Below are 19,814 nucleotides of genomic sequence, written 5' to 3'. Positions count from 1 at the left end.
GACATTCAAGTTCACTTGATAGACATTTCTTAGTCACAGGACTGGTCCTGACAGTCTATCTTGAATATATTGTCAAATTGAAGGGACTCATCATTTAATAAACCACAAATTAAATGGAAAAATGAATTCTTTTCATTTATTGTGAATGATTAACCAATAATGTTTTACAAAGATTTAAACTCTAAAGCTTTAAAACATTAAACAGGAATATCAAAGCCATTCTCCAATATGCTTGATTCCCATAGCTGCAGTGTGCGAGTTGTGCTTCGCCTGCGGCAGAGGTTTAGTCAATGGATCTGATATGTTGTCATCAGTTCCAATCTTGTTTATCTCGACTTCTTTTCTTTCAACGAACTCTCGTAGAAGGTGAAATCTACGAAGTACATGCTTGACTCTCTGGTGGTGTCTAGGCTCCTTTGCCTGTGCAATAGCTCCGTTATTATCACAATACAGGGCTATTGGTCCTTTAATGGAGGGGACTACACCGAGTTCACCTATGAACTTCCTTAGCCATATAGCTTCCTTTGCTGCTTCATGTGCAGCAATGTACTCCGCTTCAGTTGTAGAATCCGCAATGGTGCTTTGCTTAGCACTTTTCCAGCTTACTGCACCTCCGTTGAGGCAGAAGACAAACCCAGACTGTGATCTGAAATCATCTTTGTCGGTTTGGAAACTTGCGTCCCTATAGCCTTTAACAATTAATTCATCATCTCCACCATAGACCAGGAAGTCATCTTTGTGCCTTTTCAGGTACTTCAAAATATTCTTGGCAGCAGTCCAATGTGCCTCTCCTGGGTCTGACTGGTATCTGCTCGTAGCACTGAGTGCGTACGCAACATCCGGGCGTGTACATATCATAGCATACATTATTGAACCAATCAATGATGCATATGGAATCTCATTCATTCGTCTACGCTCATCAAGTGTTTTTGGGCACTGAGTCTTGCTTAGATTTATTCCATGAGACATGGGTAGGTAGCCTCGCTTGGAGTCTGCCATCTTGAACCTATCAAGTACCTTATTGATATAAGTGCTTTGACTAAGTCCAATCATCCTTTTAGATCTATCTCTGTAAATCTTGATGCCCAATATGTACTGTGCTTCTCCTAGGCATCGAAAAACATTTCCCAAGCCAAATCTTGACAGAGTTCAACATAGGAATGTCATTTCCGATAAGTAATATGCCATCGACATATAATACTAGGAAAGCAACTTTGCTCCCACTGACCTTCTTGTATACACAAGATTCGTCTGCTATCTTGATGAAACCAAAGTCACTGACTGCTTCATCAAAACGTATATTCCAGCTCCTGGATGCCTGCTTCAATCCGTAGATTGATTTCTTTAGCTTGCATACCTTTTTAGCATTCTTTGGATCCTCAAAACCCTCAGGCTGTGTCGTAAACACAGTTTCTGTTAAAACGCCGTTTAAGAAAGCGGTTTTGACATCCATCTGCCATATTTCGTAATCGTAATATGCAGCGATTGCTAACATTATCCGAATAGACTTTAGCATTGCAACTGGTGAAAAGGTTTCATCGTAATCCACACCGTGGACTTGCCTGTAACCTTTTGCAACCAATCTAGCTTTGAAAACTTCAAGTTTCCCATCCTTGTCCTTTTTCAGTTTGAAAACCCATTTGCTTCCAATGCCTTGGTAGCCATCTGGCAAATCGACCAAATCCCATACTTGGTTTTCAGACATGGAGTCTAATTCAGATTGCATGGCTTCTTGCCATTGCTTGGAGCTAGGGCTCGTCATAGCTTGTTTGTAAGTCGCAGGTTCATCACTTTCAAGTAATAGAACGTCATAGCTCTCGTTCGTCAAAATACCTAAGTACCTTTCCGGTTGAGATCTATATCTTTGCGATCTACGCGTGGTAACATTTCTAGATTGACCATGATTCTCACCAGATTCTTCTAAAGATCTCTGAGTTTCATCCTGAATGTCATCTTGAGCATTCTCTAGAGTTTGTTGTTCGACTCGAATTTCTTCGAGGTCTACTTTTCTCCCACTTGTCATTTTGGAAATGTGATCTTTCTCCAAAAAGACACCATCTCGAGCAACAAACACTTTGTTCTCAGATGTATTGTAGAAGTAATACCCCTTTGTTTCCTTTGGATAGCCCACAAGGATACATTTGTCAGATTTTGGATGAAGTTTGTCTGAAATTAATCGTTTGACGTATACTTCACATCCCCAAATCTTAAGAAAAGACACATTTGGAGGCTTTCCAAACCATAATTCGTATGGAGTCTTTTCGACAGCTTTAGACGGAGCTCTATTTATAGTGAGTGCAGCTGTATTTAGTGCATGTCCCCAAAATTCTAATGGAAGTTTGGCCTGACCCATCATTGACCTGACCATGTCTAGCAAGGTTCTTTTCCTCCATTCCGACACACCGTTCCATTGTGGTGTTCCAGGAGGAGTCAATTCTGATAGAATTCCACATTCTTTCAGATGGTCATCAAATTCATAGCTCAGATATTCACCGCCTCTATCAGACCGCAGTGCCTTAATCTTCTTGCCTAATTGATTCTCTACTTCACTCTGAAATTCCTTGAATTTGTCAAAGGATTCAGACTTATGCTTCATTAGGTAGACATAACCATATTTACTGAAGTCATCAGTGAAAGTGATAAAGTAGTTGAAACCACCTCTAGCATTTGTACCCATTGGTCCACATACATCTGTATGGATTAAACCCAATAGTTCATTTGCTCTTTCTCCAACTTTAGAGAAAGGTTGCTTTGTCATTTTGCCAAGTAAACATGATTCGCATTTACCATAATCCTCTAAGTCAAATGGTTCTAGAATTCCTTCCTTTTGAAGTCTTTCTAAGCGTTTCAAGTTTATATGGCCTAATCGACAATGCCACAGATAGGTGAGATCTGAATCATCCTTTTTTGGCCCTTTTGGTATTTATGTTATATACTTGTTTGTCGTGATCTAATAAATAAAGTCCATTGACTAATCTAGCAGATCCATAAAACATCTCTTTAAAATAAAACGAACAACTATTGTCTTTTATTAAAAAGGAAAATCCCTTTGCATCTAAGCAAGAAACTGAAATGATGTTTTTAGTAAGACTTGGAACATGGAAACACTCTTCCAGTTCCAAAACTAGCCCGGAGGGCAACGACACATAATAAGTTCCTACAGCTAATGCAGCAATCCGTGCTCCATTTCCCACTCGTAGGTCGACTTCACCCTTGCTTAACTTTCTACTTCTTCTTAGTCCCTGTGGATTGGAACATAAGTGTGAGCCACAACCTGTATCTAATGCCCAAGAAGTTGAATTAGCAAGTATACAGTCTATAACGAAAATACCTGAAGATGGAACGACTGTTCCGTTCTTCTGATCTTCCTTTAGCTTCAAGCAATCTCTCTTCCAATGCCCTTTCTTCTTGCAGTAGAAGCATTCGGATTCAGAAGTGGGTTGACTGACCTTCCTCTTTACAGATTTGGCGCCAGTTTGCTTAGTTGGGTTGGCCTTGTTGCCACCTTTCTTAGCATTCCTCTTCTTTCCAGATTTCTTGAACTTGCCCCCACGCACCATAAGCACATCCTGCTTATCACTTTTGAGCGTCTTTTCAGCGGTCTTCAGCATACCGTGAAGCTCAGTGAGCGTTTTGTCCAGACTATTCATACTGTAGTTCAGTTTGAACTGATCATACCCGCTACGAAGAGAATGGAGGATGGTGTCTATAGCCATTTCCTGAGAAAATTGCTGATCCAGCCGACTCATATTCTCAATGAGTCCAATCATTTTGAGAACATGTGGACTTACGGGCTCGCCTTTCTTAAGCTTGGTCTCAAGAATTTGCCTATGAGTCTCGAATCTTTCGACTCGAGCCAGATCTTGGAACATGTTCTTCAACTCACTGATGATTGTAAAAGCATCTGAGTTGATGAACGTTTTCTGCAGATCTGCACTCATGGTGGCGAGCATTAGACATTTCACATCCTTGTTGGCATCAATCCAACGATTGAGGGCTGCCTGAGTGACCCCGTCGCCTGCGGCTTCGGGCATCGCCTCTTCTAGGACATACTCCTTTTCTCCCTGCATAAGAACTATTTGCAAGTTCCTTTGCCAGTCAAGGAAGTTTTTCCCGTTCAACTTCTCCTTTTGAGAATTGATCGAATGTTGAATGAATTGTTGTTTGCCATATTTAAAACTACAATTGAAAAGAATAACCATTCACAGTTTCTCTTAACAAACTTAAATTCTAGCATACATGCATAATTCAATGTTCATTAAGAATTTTATTCAAGTTATGTGTTCCGGCAGGTGTGAATAAAATGATTCCAAGATCCTAAAATCATTGAAGAACTAAGCACAGTTTGTCGACTTAATCCTAAAACATCTTAGGTAAGCAAAAGCCTTTTGCTAATAGTCTAGAAACTATTCTTGGTTGATAGGTACGTCTAAGAACTTATTAGGTAAACCTATCGATTTTTCCACGACATAAAAGGACTCCTTACTTATATCGTTGAGTTTCACCAAAACTAACATGTACTCACAATTATTTGTGTACCTTGCCCCTTTAGGACCAATAAGTAACACCTCGCTGAGCGAAAACTATTACTAGATTGATGTAAAGGATATCCAAGCAAGTGTATATTTTGGCATGGCACCTTATAACTCAATTTTTAAGTTTGGAACTTAAGTCTCTTACTATGTTGGTTAGATTTTAAGTGAACTAAAATCCTTAATCATGCAACATAATCAAGCTTTTGATCTCATGCATTTTAAGACATATTTAAAGGCAATAAATAACTTAAAACATGCATAAGATAAATGTGATCTAGTATGGCCCGACTTCATCTTGAAGCTTTAACTTCAAAGTCCGTCTTGAAAATCTCCGTGGGAGGCACCATTTTCTTCAAATAGAATAAGCTATAATTAAAACTAATTACAACTATTTGATGGTACGCAGACCATATTTGAATTGAAAAACAACTTTGGTACTTTAGACCAATTACATTCAAATTAATGGTACGCAGACCATATTTTCTATCCTATTTGGGCCATACTAGTCACTTCATAACCTGCAAAACAGTACATATACAATATATACCATTCACCCATTCATTATCATGAATGGCCCACAAAGCTGGTTAGTAAAACACATTATGCATCACGTAAACATTTGCAGCAATTAATCAAGGGCACCAATAATCTACCAATTATTCAGTCCTTATTAATTCTAATCAAGTTGTTTTAACCTTAAGGATTTGTAGACCTAATCAAGAGTTTATGACTAAAAAGGGCTCCCACTTAAACCAATAAATTCATATGCTTTACTAATTTTAAACATAAAAATGTATTTCTAGTCTAACCGGAAACATACAAATTTAATTAAAATTTAAAGCTCATATAAATTTATAATTGAATCCATAAAGTTTAATTTAATTTCAGTCGTATTTAAATTAATTCATGATTTTAATTTTAGTAAAATAATTAGAATAAATAAAATTTATTATAATTACAATATTCAAAATTAAAATCCAAGAAAATAATTTGAATTATTAATTTTAAAATTAATTAAAATTACGTAAACTGAAAATTTCAAATTAAAATTTCAAAACGATCTAATCGCAACGCAACAACCTCACGCATCGCACGCCCATGGGCCACACACACACAGCCATCGCTGGCCATGTGCGCGCAGCCCATGCGCTGCCTTGCATCGCTGCTGCTCACCATCGCAAGGCTTCACTAATGGTGCTCGCTGCGCGCGCCAGCGCTCGACGCACGAGCATGCTGCCGCAGCCCATCGCTGGGCGCAGCGCTCGTCGCACGTCGCAACACGCACCCGCACGCCATCGCTGGGTGCAGCGCTCGTCGCACGCACAACAAGCACTCGCACACCATCGCTGCGTGCAGCGCTCGTCGCACGGACAATAGCGCTCGCACGCCATCGCTGGGCGCAGCGCTCGTCGCACGCACAACAGCGCTCGCTGCGCGCGAGCGATTGATGCTTGGCGCAGCACTCGTGGCACGCGAGCTTACGCTCGCTGCGCGCGAGGCTCCGCACGCGTGCGCGAGGCAGTGCGCGCTGTGGCGCAGCTCGCTTGCTGCCCACACGCGACTGCTCGTGCCTTGCCCTCGCCCTCGCCCATTCGCCCATCGCACACAGCCCACGACACAAGGCAGGGCTGCTGCCTTGTGCTCGTGCACCATGGCCTTGCTCATTGCTTTCGTGCCGCATGGGCGACGAGCTCCCTTGCTCGTCGTCACATGCCCGCACTATACAACACCCCTTAAGGGTAACACGTAGCGTCCATTGCTTTGTGCGTGCAAGTTATATGAGCGAATCGCATAAAAAATTTAAAATTTATATTCAAAATTAATGACAAATTAATAAATAATATTAATTTCATAAGTTTAGGGCGAAAAATCGAAAATTTATTATTCAATTGATTTCCGATTAACATGGATTCAAGTCTAGGTCATAAAAATTTAAAATTTAACATACATTTACAATTTTTATGGTGGTTTTTAATCATAGGTATCTAATTAAATTATAACTAATTATGAAAATCAAATTAATTCTAAATTATTCCAATTTTCAACAAATTAATCATAATTACAAATTAGATTGCATAATTAACAAGGCTAGGCATTCAAACTTGTTAAACATATACAGTAGGTCAATCGAAAATTCAAGTTTTATCAACAAGAATCGCAAATATTTAATTTAACATCTTAAATTTACGAAATTTTGCATTCGAAAAACTAAAACCTCCGAAAAGTCATAGTTAGGCTTCGAATTTGAGAATTCAAGGTTCGGCCAAAAAGTACTAATTTTGTCAAAATTTTAGAATGCCTTTTACATGCGGAATTGACACAAAAATCACTCGATTTGGATGAGTAACGAAGAAACTGCCGAAAAACTGCGTACGTATAATTAAATAAACGCAATTTGGAATTAATTAACATTTACGAAAATTAATCACCCCTTTTAATTCTTGCAAATTTGTAATATTTAACCATGTTCATGCAATTTAGATTATGAAAATAATAAGAGGCTCGTGATACCACTGTTTGGTTATGATACATATGACAATTCATAAATCATGCGGAAAAACCATAAAGCCAGGAAAACATATTATTTACACATAATCATTTAGCATAGTTTAGATGCATACTCTTTGTTGCGTGCCCTCCCTAGCTGCGCCCGAACCGAACAAGAACAAGTCTTTAGGACTCCAAGTGTCGTCCCTCCGTAGATAGTCCACAGCACGTCCGGATCCGCCTTAAGATTGACCAACTAGAATCGCCCTTAAGGTTCTACTTATTTTCGGCTAAATGGGCAAGAGTTATGGCTGATTTTGTGCTTAAAAATCCTAGCTTTAAATACTTGAAAACTTATGTATAAACAATGACCCTAGGCCCTTATTTATAGAGGTATGGAAAGAGAATTGGAATCCTATTAGGATACTAATTTATTTAATTAGAATCCTGCTAGGACTCTATTTAAATAAACTTTATCTAATAGGTTTAGGATTTAATCTTTTATTGAATCCCGATAGCTTTAGGATTCGCACACGAGCATCGCACGAACACCGTACACCCGCGCAGGCCTTGCGGCCCACGCTGAGCGCACAGCGCTCGGCCCATACTTTTGTCCGCGCGCGCCCATGGCTTCGGCTGGGCCTGGCTTGCGTTGGGCCTGGTTGAGGCTTTGGCGTGTGTTGGTGATGCGTGTGGCTTGCTGGGGGATGGCCTGGCTTCGTGCTGGGCCTTCGTCTAGCGAGCCTCGTCCGATGCTAATTCGTACGATACGCTTTCGATTAAATTCCCGATTCCGGAATTTATTTCCGATACGAACAATATTTAATATTTTCGATTCCGGAATTAATTTCCGTTTCGAACAAATATTTAATATTTCCGTTTCCGGAATTATTTTCCGATTCCGATAATATTTCCGTTTTTGACAATATTTCCGTTTCCGGCAATATTTCCGATTCCGGCAATATTTCCATTTCCGATAATATTTTCCGATACGTACCATGTTTCCGTTTCCGGCAACATCTACGACTTGGATAATATTTATATTTCCGATACGATCCATATTTCCGTTTCCGGCAATATCATCGTTTCCGGAGTATTCATTTCTTGCCTGTGACGATCTCAGCTCCCACTGAAACCAAGATCCGTCGATTCCGAATATCCATAGATGGAGTATTTAATGCCATTAAATACTTGATCCGTTTACGTACTATTTGTGTGACCCTACGGGTTCGGTCAAGAGTAAGCTGTGGATTAATATCATTAATTCCACTTGAACTGAAGCGGCCTCTAGCTAGGCATTCAGCTCACTTGATCTCACTGAATTATTCACTTGTTAATTAATACTGAACCGCATTTATTAGACTTAACATTGAATTCATACTTGGACCAAGGGCATTATTTCCTTCAGTTTCATATTTGATGTGCTCCATAACTTGAAATGATTGTAGTTTAAGGAAGTGATTACAAACAACCTTAAACATCATAGAATCTTGAAAATGAAACTTGCACTTGAATATTGAAATGAGGAGTCTTGAATCTCAAAGATTAGACCTTTTAATGTTAAAAAGGTTTCATCATTGATGTGCTCCATAACTTGAAATGATTCTAGTTTAAGGAAGTGATTACAAACAACCTTAAACATCATGGAATCTTGAAAATGGAACTTAATTGTACTTGAATATTGAAAAGAGGAGTCTTGAATCTCAAAGATTAGACCTTTAAACGTTAAAAAGGCCTCAACTTTGATTTGCTCCATATCTTAAAAATTATTCTAGTTTAAGGAAGTGATTATAAACAACCTTAAACATCATGGAATCCATAACTTTGTATTTGAATCATGGAAAAGTGTTGATTTTGTAAAAATATGTGATTGTTGTAAGTGACACTTTTGGGAGCAAAAGTGTCAACTTTACTAATCATTTTGAAAGAAGAATTATAGATCACATAGTAGATTGTGATTGGGATTCGGAATTACCTAGTTAGGATTACGTTAGAATTCCTCTTGCAGTCCCAATTGCTTGAACACTTGATCGAGATTTGTATGAGAATTTGAAGTTTTTGTATTTGATTTTTGAGGGGGAAATTCAGAATTACGACGTTCTGATTGTAACTTTTGGTTCCTTAAAATTCTTGGAAATCAGGGTTTAAATATAAAATTGGATGGCTAAACGCCAAGTGCCAGGTGCGCCCATTGCAGGCTCTGGCGTCTAGCGTCGCTGACGTGGAACAGGAAACGCCAATGCAAGGACGATGAAGCCGTCCTTGCATTTGTCTTTTGTGAATGTACCATTGTACGATATGTACGAATTTTGGCACGTAGCATTTGCCTAATGATTAAGGCTTTGATTTAGCGAATAAAAACTAGCCGTTTTGGGTTTTTGAATTCGGTTTTACAAGACGAGGCCCGGCTTGCTCGGTTTTGTGGGTTTGCGCCCGAATTTGGATTGCTTATTGTCATTTTGATTGGAAAGGGCCTTATAAAACCAATGGAGAGGTCCATTGGGTGAGATTGTGTTTGGATTTTGAAATTGATTTTTGGAAATTGAATTTTGTACCGAGTTCCGGAATGGGAACGATCTGGGGATTTGGACTTTGGAATATGTTTTAGCAATTGGGACTTCCGCACGGAGTTGTACCAACCACCTAGTAAGGATAATAGTATCGTCATCATCCCATAGGGGAGACACGATTTAGGTGTCTAAAGAAGCCCCCACTTTGACTGAGAGTCCGGATAGGAAAGCGCAAGTCAAAGTTTTCGACTAGGGACGGAGAACAGTCAAGATGTTCTGCAACCAAGACCATTCTTTGTACACCAGTACCTGCACAAGACACGCGTTAGGAAAAAGGATAGAGTCTACCTCCGTGCGGTTGTGACGACTCTGATTTGTACTTGCATTGCTTTTCCGCCTTTGGTTTAGAACGGAGCTTGGCATCGAAAATTTTGAATCTTGAATTTTTGGAATTTTGAATTTTGAATACCCGGAGTTAATCCGCTGGGGATATGCTCACTAGGGAGAAGAGCTTTTTAATGACTCCTAAAATCTTGAAATTCCGGCTGACTTTCCTAGAGCTTGGGTCCGTTTAGAGTCGAACACCTGAATTCTTGTATTTTTCGGACTTTGCATTCTTGAAATATTTATCTGTTGTCGTTTGGAGAAACAGATATATGTCATTAATTTTGGAAGGTAGCATGATTTGATGTTTGATGCCTGGTCCAGAAAACCGTAGCAGCAAAGAACGTCCAATCAGCACGGAGGACCGCGCGGAGAAGATTCTGCGCATGCTGAAGCGCGACGCCCGGCGCAGGGTACGGGGTTTAGCGCGGGGCTGGTCTATAAATTCCCCCCTTTTGTGCCTTTAGAAGAGCAACTATATTCATTTTTCTTTCTTTTCTCTCTCAAAGGTCGACTACTCTCCCCTTGATCTTGTTGTTCTTGCCTTGTCCATGTTAGTATTTCATGTTTTGTTTACGAAATAACCTCTAGGGTTGCATGTAGTTTCGAATTTTGTACTTTGAAATGCTTGTTGATATGATGCTTGTATGATAGTAGGCTTCTTGAATCTCGTAGAAGAAAATTGTTTGGTAGCCACTTGAACTTGAACTGTTGGAACTTGTAGAATTTTGAATTTTTCCTTGAATTTCGTACTTGGTATTTGTAGATAGTGACCCAGCTGGTGATCTTGTTGGGTCTTGTAGGAGAGTAGGCTAGGATGGCCTAGATGTTGTTGTAGAATTTTTGAATATTGGCTTCGGCATGGATAGCCTAGGCGTTGGTGTAGAACTTGTATACCTGCTTCGGCATGGATAGCCTGGGCGTTGGTGTAGAACTTGTATTCCTGCTTCGGCATGGATAGCCTAGGCGTTGGGGTAGAATTCTCTTTTGATGTAGAGGTCCCTAGCTAAACTTGTATGGCCATTGGGGATTTTTTTTTGGACTTTCATCTTTGTATGGGCTAGTATAAGATAGCCCCCAGGCTTGAATGCTGATTTTTTTGTATTTCGAATGATTTAGCATGCCTCGTCAAACCCGGAAGAAGCTCGCCGAACGTTCGACAATTCGAGTAGCTTTGGAGGACGCTTCGGATAATGAAGCGGCGGCAACGAACGTGCCGGAGCCGGGCATGGTACCACGGCCAGTGCCTACCTTCGACGGCACTGGCTGGCGGCCTTCGGATCTTGCATTATTTAATAATTTAACTCGCATCATATTATGACTTGTCATCAAAACGACATAACTTGAACAAAAAAAACTCCAACAGCCCTAATTACCTTAACATCTACACAAATGCATGACCGTTAGTCAATTTTCAGCCCTTGTTTTTTCTTCACATTAGAAGAATAGTTTCTGGTTAAAAAAATAATAAACATCAATGTGACATGCATTTATTATCAACTCATGCAAGTGAATAATGTCCTTGTATTGAGAAGGTAAGTGGTGAAGTGGGAGTATGGAACTCATCATGACATACCTAGTTGCCTAAGACTATATGTTACTTCTTCTATAAGATTTATCATTATAACGATAATACTTATGTTTTACGCTATTTTACAACTAGTTCAATAAGGTATTATGAAGTACTTACCTACGCTGTGAATTTTACAATTTAACTAGAGCTCGTTAAACATAGACATACTCGTTAATTTATGTTCGTACATGCAGGTCACATTCATATTTCGTATTTTTAAATCCTTTAATTGATTTTCTTAAAGATTTTATTGTGGAAAGGGAAGTGGAAGTGGAAGTGGCAGATACACTGACACAAGTAACTCTTCCCTAATTGTAAAATTCCTAGTATACTACGTACCACCGTATTTAACAAGCTGTAAAATAGATTTAACACCAATATCAATATTAACATTAAATAAAAGAAGTATTACTTCCCACTTCCCCGTACAAAGAAACTTTAAGTTTTCGAGTTACCTTGATAATACAAATGCAGGTCACATTGATATTTCGTATTTTTTACTCCTTTAATTTATTTTTTAAAAGATTTTATTGTGGAAGGGGAAGTGGAAGTGGAGGATACACTAACACAAGTCACTCTTTCAAACATTTCCTCTTCTACTTCATTACCCCTCCAGTACTCCTTATTTCCCCTTTTTTCTCTCTTTAGAAAACCTAAATTTTTGTCTCTTCAAAGTTATCCAACTTCATTCTCAAAACTACATGGAAGACACAGAAATGTAGCACCGCCAAGTTGGAGATTTCACATTCAACACTGTTGAAAATTACATGGAATCTTTTCCACGTACTCCCCCACTAGAACCAGAGCCACACTCCGAATAAAATGGGGTGTTTACCGAAAGTTTTGAGAGCCATATTTATCCTCTATAGGGGGATGCAATCAGTTACTGAAGGTTCTAAGTTTGAGAAGATTTGGTGCTCACAAAGCTGGAAAAGACTTCATGCAGGAGCATATGTTGATTGGGGTTGGATGGAGAAGATATGTGTCGAGGAGGCTACGCGTTCTTGCCTTGTCCCTCATACCCTCTTACAAGACCTAGGTGGATGCGAGGAATGTGCTCCATATCTTGGATATGTTGAAAACTTGTTCGAGGAGGCAAAGGAGTTCTACAAGTCTACTTACGGCGGACTAATAAGAGAGGATGACATGGTTAGTTGGAGGATGAGGACCATGCTGCAACAAAAGTGGAGGATTAAGCGCGGTATTTTCTACTTCTAATAACGTATTCTCACCCTTGCATGCCCTAGATTTTTTTGCATGTTCTTGGTTCACCTTTTTCTTTAACTAAGTTTGTTGTTTATAATGTAAATTTTTGTTCGTAAGTGTGTTTGATTATCTAGTAGATGAATGAATGTTAAATTTAAACTTTATCTTCGTTAATTTGTATAAAATAATGAATGATTTAAAGTGCTATTCAGATCATCGTTAAATTTTTATTTTGTTCTTTATTTTTCATTTTTAACTTTTTTTAGGGAACTTTATTTTGTTATTTTAAGGCTTATCTTTATCATTAGTTATTTGTTTATTTGACCTATGATCTCATTGTTTATCAATATAACACTTAAAATTTACAAATTAGATGCATGTGCCTGGTAAAATATAAAAAAATGTCTAAATAATTTTACAAATTGTTACTCCGTATTCAATAAGGTTCACACTTTTAATTACCCTCAAATTGCAAAAATTTAAATCCCATATAGAGTTTAATTACCCTTCCAATTCTCCACTAAAAAAATAAAAAGCCTTGTAGAATTTATTGCATGATGACTTGATGTGTAGAGTAAATAATGTAATTGACTTTTTTCTGGAATATTACACAATTGCATGATTTTCTTTTTCATGAATTGCTATAGAATTTTCTGATTGGTGTTTACATGTCATTAAACAATCACTTCTTTAAAAAAAAAATTTAATTCAGTTTGATAAAACTATCAACATTTTATTCCCTAAAAAAATAAAAATAAAACTATCAACATTTTAAATTAACTAAACTAATTTTAAAGGTACTCTTAATGACCAAAATTTAAAATAGTTATGTAGATAAAATACAATTAATAGTCCTTCGTATAAAGTTAAAATCAAAAGTAAATAGTTTGCAAAAAAATTACGAAACATAATTGTGACATGCTTTTGTTATAAAATCTAGTAAATAGTAATTGTAGGGGGTATTTTTGTCGTACTCTTTTTTGTATTTTCCTACGGAAGGCTTGGAGCTTTGTAAGTTTTTGGATTCGAAGGAGTCGCCACGAAATAAATTTAAGGGTCCCGTTTGGAAAGACCAAAGTTGACTCTATTGTGGATAAGATATAGAATCTTAGAAACGGATGGGTGAGATCCAGGCAAAGGAACCAGATGCTTATTCCGCGAGCCTTAAAAATTGTATTCGAGTGCATGGCAAAGAGCATTTTCGAATAACCCTAGTCATGACACTATGTGGGTTTGAACATGGAATTTTAGCACATAGAATTTCTACGTGTATTGTGACCATTTCGCTTTAAAGTTAATTTAAGGGAACCTAAGGCCGGTTTGTCCAATAAATTATCTTTGTTAAGCGTGGTGTAATTTTGCATTTTGTTGTATTTAGCATGTAAGGTGATGAAAGCAATAAACAAGTAAAGAAACATCACAATAAATAAAGGAATTATCGAAAGTGCGTACAAAAACACATCATCTCAAAGTGAGATGAGTAAAGAATGCGGAATTGAACTAGCAAATAATAAAGGTGCGAAATTGAAGTACAATATTGAAAGGTGCGATATTGAAAGGCATTAATGAAATCGCAGTATTGAAATGACGATATTGAAATTGAACTATTGTATTTGAGATCCGAACGCCAAACGACTACTTAATAATAAGTGCGTCCGACACGGATTCAAGTCTAAAAATCTTAACTTTAGGACAAGTTGCTCATCCAAAAGTGTCTTAGATTTTGGGCATAGAAATTGAACTTGAAATATTGAATCTTGAATATTGAACTTAGGAGTCTTGAATCTCAAACATTAGACCTTTTAATATTAAAAAGGTTTCATATTTGATGTGCTCCATAACTTGAAATGATTCTAGTTTAAGGAAGTGATTACAAACAACCTTAAACATCATAGAATCTTGAAAATGAAACTTGCACTTGAATATTGAAATGGGGAGTCTTGAATCTCAAAGATTAGACCTTTAAACGTTAAAAAGGCCTCACCTTTGATTTTCTCCATATCTTGAAAATGATTCTAGTTTAAGGAAGTGATTACAAACAACCTTAAACATCATATAATCAATAACTTTGTATTTGAATCATGGAAAAGTGTTGATTTTGTAAAAATATGTGATTGTTGTAAGTGACACTTTTGAGAGAAAAAGTGTCAACTTTACTAATCATTTTGAAATAAGAATTATAGAACACATAGTAGATTGGGATTGGGATTCGGAGTTACCTAGTTAGGATTAGGTTAGAATTCCTCATGGAGCTCCCAATTACTTGAACACTTGATCGAGATTTGTATGAGAATTTTAAGTTTTTGTATTTGATTTTTGAGGGGGAATTTCAGAATTACGATGTTCTGATTGTAATTTGGTTCCCTAAAATGCTTGGAAATTCGGGTTTAAATAGAAAATTGGATGGCTAAACGCCAAGTGCCAGCTATGCCCAACGCAGGCTCTAGCGTCTGGCGTCGCTGACGTGGCATAGGAAACGCCAATGCAAGGACGATGACACCGTCCTTGCATTTGTCTTTTGTGAATGTACCATTGTACGAAATGTATGAACTTTGGCAAGTGGCATTTGCCTAATGATTAAGGCTGTGATTTAGCGACTAAAAACTAGCCGTTTTTGGGTTTTTGAATTCGGTTTTACTGGACGAGGCCCAGCTTGCTCGGTTTTGTGGGTCGGCGCCCGAATTTGGGGTGCTTAGTGTCATTTTATTGGAAAGGGCCTTATAAAACCAATGGAGAGATCCATTGGGTGATATTGTGTTTGGATTTTGAAATTGATTTTTGGAAATTGAATTTTGTACCGAGTTTCGGAATGGGAAAGATCTCGGGATTTGGACTTTGGAATATGTTTTAGCAATTGGGACTTCCGCACGGAGTTGTACCAACCACCTAGTAAGGATAATAGTATCGTCATCATACCATAGGGAAGACACGATTTAGGTGTCTACAGAAGCCCCCACTTTGACTGAGCGTCTAGTTAGGAAAGTGCAAGTCAAAGTTTTCGACTAGGGACGGAGAACGGTCAAGATGTTCTGCAACCATGACTATTCTTTGTACACCGATAACTGCACAAGACAAGCTTTAGGAAAAAGGATAGAGTCTACCACCGTGCGGTTGTGACGACTCTGATTTGTACTTGCATTGCTTTTCCGCCTTTGGTTTAGAACGGAGCTTGGCATCGAAAATTTTGAATCTTGAATTTTTGGAATTTTGAATTTTGAATTTTGAATACCCGGACTTAAATCAGTTGAGGATATGCTCACTGGGGAGAAGAGCTTTTTATTGACTCCTAAAATCTTGAAATTCCGGCTGACTTTCCTGGAGCTTGGGGTGGAGTCGAACGCCTGAACTCTTGTATTTTTCGGACTTTGCATTCTTGAAATATTTATCTGTTGTCGTTTGGAGAAACAGATATATGTCAGTAATTTCGGAAGGTAGCATGATTTGATGTTTGATGCCTGGTCCAGAAAACCGTAGCAGCAAAGAACGTGCAATCAGCACGGAGGACCGCGCGGAGAAGATTCCGCGCACGCAGAAGCGCGGCGCAAGGTACGGCGTTTGGCGCGGGGCTGGGCTATAAATTCCCCCCTTGCCGTGCCTTTAGAAGAGCAACTACACTCATTTTTCTTGCTTTTCTCTCTCAAAGGTCGACTACTCTCCCCTTGGTCTTGTTGTTCTTGCCTTGTCCATGTTAGTATTTCATGTTTTGTTTACGAAATAACCTCTAGGATTGCATGTAGTTTCGATTTTGTACTTTAAAATGCTGGTTGATATGATGCTTGTATGATAGTAGGCTTCTTGAATCTCGTAGAAGAAAATTGTTTGGTAGTCACTTGAACTTGAACTGTTGAACTTGTAGAATTTTGAACTGTTGGAACTTGTGGAATTTTGAATTTTTCCTTGAATTTTATACTTGGTATTTGTAGATAGTGAACCCGCTGGTGATCTTGTTGTGTCTTGTAAGAGAGTAGGCTAGGATGGCCTAGATGTTGTTGTAGAATTTTGTAATATTGGCTTCGGCATGGATAGCTTAGGCGTTGGTGTAGAACTTGTATACCTGCTTCGGCATGGATAGCCTAGGCGTTGGTGTAGGACTTGTATTCCTGCTTAGGCATGGATAGCCTATGAGTTGGGGTAGAATTCTCTTTTGAAGTAAAGGTCCATGGCTAAACTTGTATGGCCATTGGGGGTTTTTTTTTGGACTTTGATCTTTGTATGGGCTAGTATAAGATAGCCCCCAGCCCAAACGACTTCGATCTAGTATTTTTTTTTGGACTTTGATCTTTCAAATGACGATATTGAAATTGCGAAATTGAAATTGAACTATTGTATTTGAGATCCGAACGCCAAACGAATACTTAATAATAATTGCGTCCGACACAGATTCAAGTCTAAAAATCTCAACTTTAGGACAAGTTGCTCATCCAAAAGTGTCTTAGATTTTGGGCATAGAAATTGAACTTGAAATATTGAATCTTGAATATTGAACTTGAATATTGAACTTAGGAGTCTTGAATCTCAAAGATTAGACCTTTTAATGTTAAAAAGGTTTCATATTTGATGTGCTCCATAACTTGAAATGATTCTAGTTTAAGGAAGTGATTACAAACAACCTTAAACATCATAGAATCTTGAAAATGAAACTTGCACTTGAATATTGAAATGAGGAGTCTTGAATCTCAAAGATTAGACCTTTTAATGTTAAAAAGGTTTCATCATTGATGTTCTCCATACCTTGAAATGATTCTAGTTTAAGGAAGTGATTACAATAAACCTTAAACATCATGGAATCTTGAAAATGGAACTTGTACTTGAATATTGAAAAGAGGAGTCTTGAATCTCAAAGATTAGACCTTTAAACGTTAAAAAGGCCTCAACTTTGATTTGCTCCATATCTTGAAAATGATTCTAGTTTAAGGAAGTGATTACAAACAAACTTAAACATCATGGAGTCCATAACTTTGTATTTGAATCATGGAAAAGTGTTGATTTTGTAAAAATATGTGATTGTTGTAAGTGACACTTTTGAGAGAAAAAGTGTCAACTTTACTAATCATTTTGAAAGAAGAATTATAGAACACATAGTAGATTGGGATTGGGATTCGGAATTACCTAGTTAGGATTAGTTTAGAATTCCTCTTGGAGTCCCAATTACTTGAACACTTGATCGAGATTTGTATGACAATTTGAAGTTCAGAATTACGACGTTCTGATTGTAAATTGGTGCCCTAAAATGCTTGGAAATCAGGGTTTTGACAGGCTTAAGTCGTATCACCTAATCAAAAATAACCTAAGTCCACTATCTAGGTAGCAAGGGAAGTCAGGATCGAATCCACAGGGAAACAAGCGTTCTTTATACTATTAATTAATTAATCTAGACTATTGGGAAACAAGAGTTTTGTTGATGATTGGTAAGACTACGGCGATAATTAAACAAATTAAACAATTAAGAATCAAGGTATTAATGAATCTAGGGCATAGGTTCACCAACAAATAACAATCTAGGATGATAAGCAATCACGATAATCAACAAAGTAATTAATTAGACTAGCATGCTCTCTCGAATCGATACTAATCATAGACTTAGAATTAACGGGCTCTCAATACGTATTAACTCTAATTCCACCTATTGACACAAGCCAAAACATCAAATTGCATCTCTCGAATCTTAACTTGATATTGCATAACTACCACAATTAAACCTGCACAAATTTAATTGTATAGTGAAATAAACCAATCAAAAGGAATTAATTACAATGCCAACAATCAGAATTATTCAATATCCCTTCATATTATTCATGGATCCCCAAACCCTAGAATTAGACTACTAAAGCATATTCACAATAAACAAAGAAATTAGCATGATTGAAAACATAATTAGAGCTAAACAAAGAATTGAAATAAAGAAAAATACCTTAATTGAAGAACAATGGAAATAAAAAGCTTGAATTTTTATTGAAATTGAAAACTAAGTGTTTGCATAAATTTAGAGAGAATTTAACTAAGGAAAATAAAACTAAGGGTTTCAATACTAGGAATTAAGATCCTCACTAAAATAATGAAGCCTAGTATTTATAGTTTTCCCATAAAAATAGAAGAAAACCGCGCACTAAGGCTTCTGGGTTGTCGTCGCCCGGTCGGGCAGCTTCCCGCCCGTCGGGCGACCAGCTCGATATCCGCCCGTCGGGCGCAAGTCTGCCCGCCGGGCGGAGGGAGACATTCTGGGAAGCATCCGCACGCGCCCGGTCGGGCAGCTCCCGCCCGCCAGGCGAAGGGAGAAAATTCGATGCTGCTGCTTCGATGGGCGCCCGGTGGGCACCGGGCGAAACACCGCCCGTCGGGCGCCTGCTGACGACTCGTTCTTCTGCTTGCTCGCCCGGTGGGCGAGGAGAGATCAACCGGGAGGAAGGCTAAATGAACCGCCCTTCGTCCGCAACACCGAGTCTAACTTCCGGGGCTCAATCATGAACATCTAAGGCTCCCGTAAGTCGACAACCGTCGTCCCGAACTCCTCGGAATCGTGTAGTGGCCTAAATCATCATGAAACGGGTCTAAAAAGACCAATTTCTCACTAAGTAGTCCTGAAACTCAAGGCACACTCAAATACACAGATTAGTACTAAAAATGGCTCTTAAGAGCTCATTTAACGCATAAAAGTACTAAGGGACGGGGGTGAAAACACTATATAAAACACATATATCAAACTCCCCCAAACTAGATCCTTGCTTGTCCCTAAGCAAGGAAATCATATCGATGAATACAAGACCAACTTCACCCCCAACATATTTCAAAATGAAAAATATAATTCAAGGCAAAATCCAACGAGCATGCATCAATGTCAACCAATCAAATCCATCCAACCGCTAATCCACCTTAACAATCGTCACGCAAAGCGAACCACAAATGCACAATGGAATTCAAGACTAGTGCTCACACACTCGTCACTCATCTATGTGGCGAGTAAAAGATGTACATGTTCGCTCTCCTCCCAACATAAATGTGAACAATGCCCTCCCAAACTCACAACACTCGTGTGTCTAGAAAAACATACACTCAACCTAGTAGTCGACTCGGAATGCATCATGTCATAACTTGCATTGATAAACAACTATTTTCACATAA

Source organism: Spinacia oleracea, chromosome 4, assembly GCF_020520425.1.
Source record: "Spinacia oleracea cultivar Varoflay chromosome 4, BTI_SOV_V1, whole genome shotgun sequence".
NCBI classification, from domain to species: domain Eukaryota; kingdom Viridiplantae; phylum Streptophyta; class Magnoliopsida; order Caryophyllales; family Amaranthaceae; genus Spinacia; species Spinacia oleracea.
Note: the sequence above shows the minus strand (reverse complement) of the source record.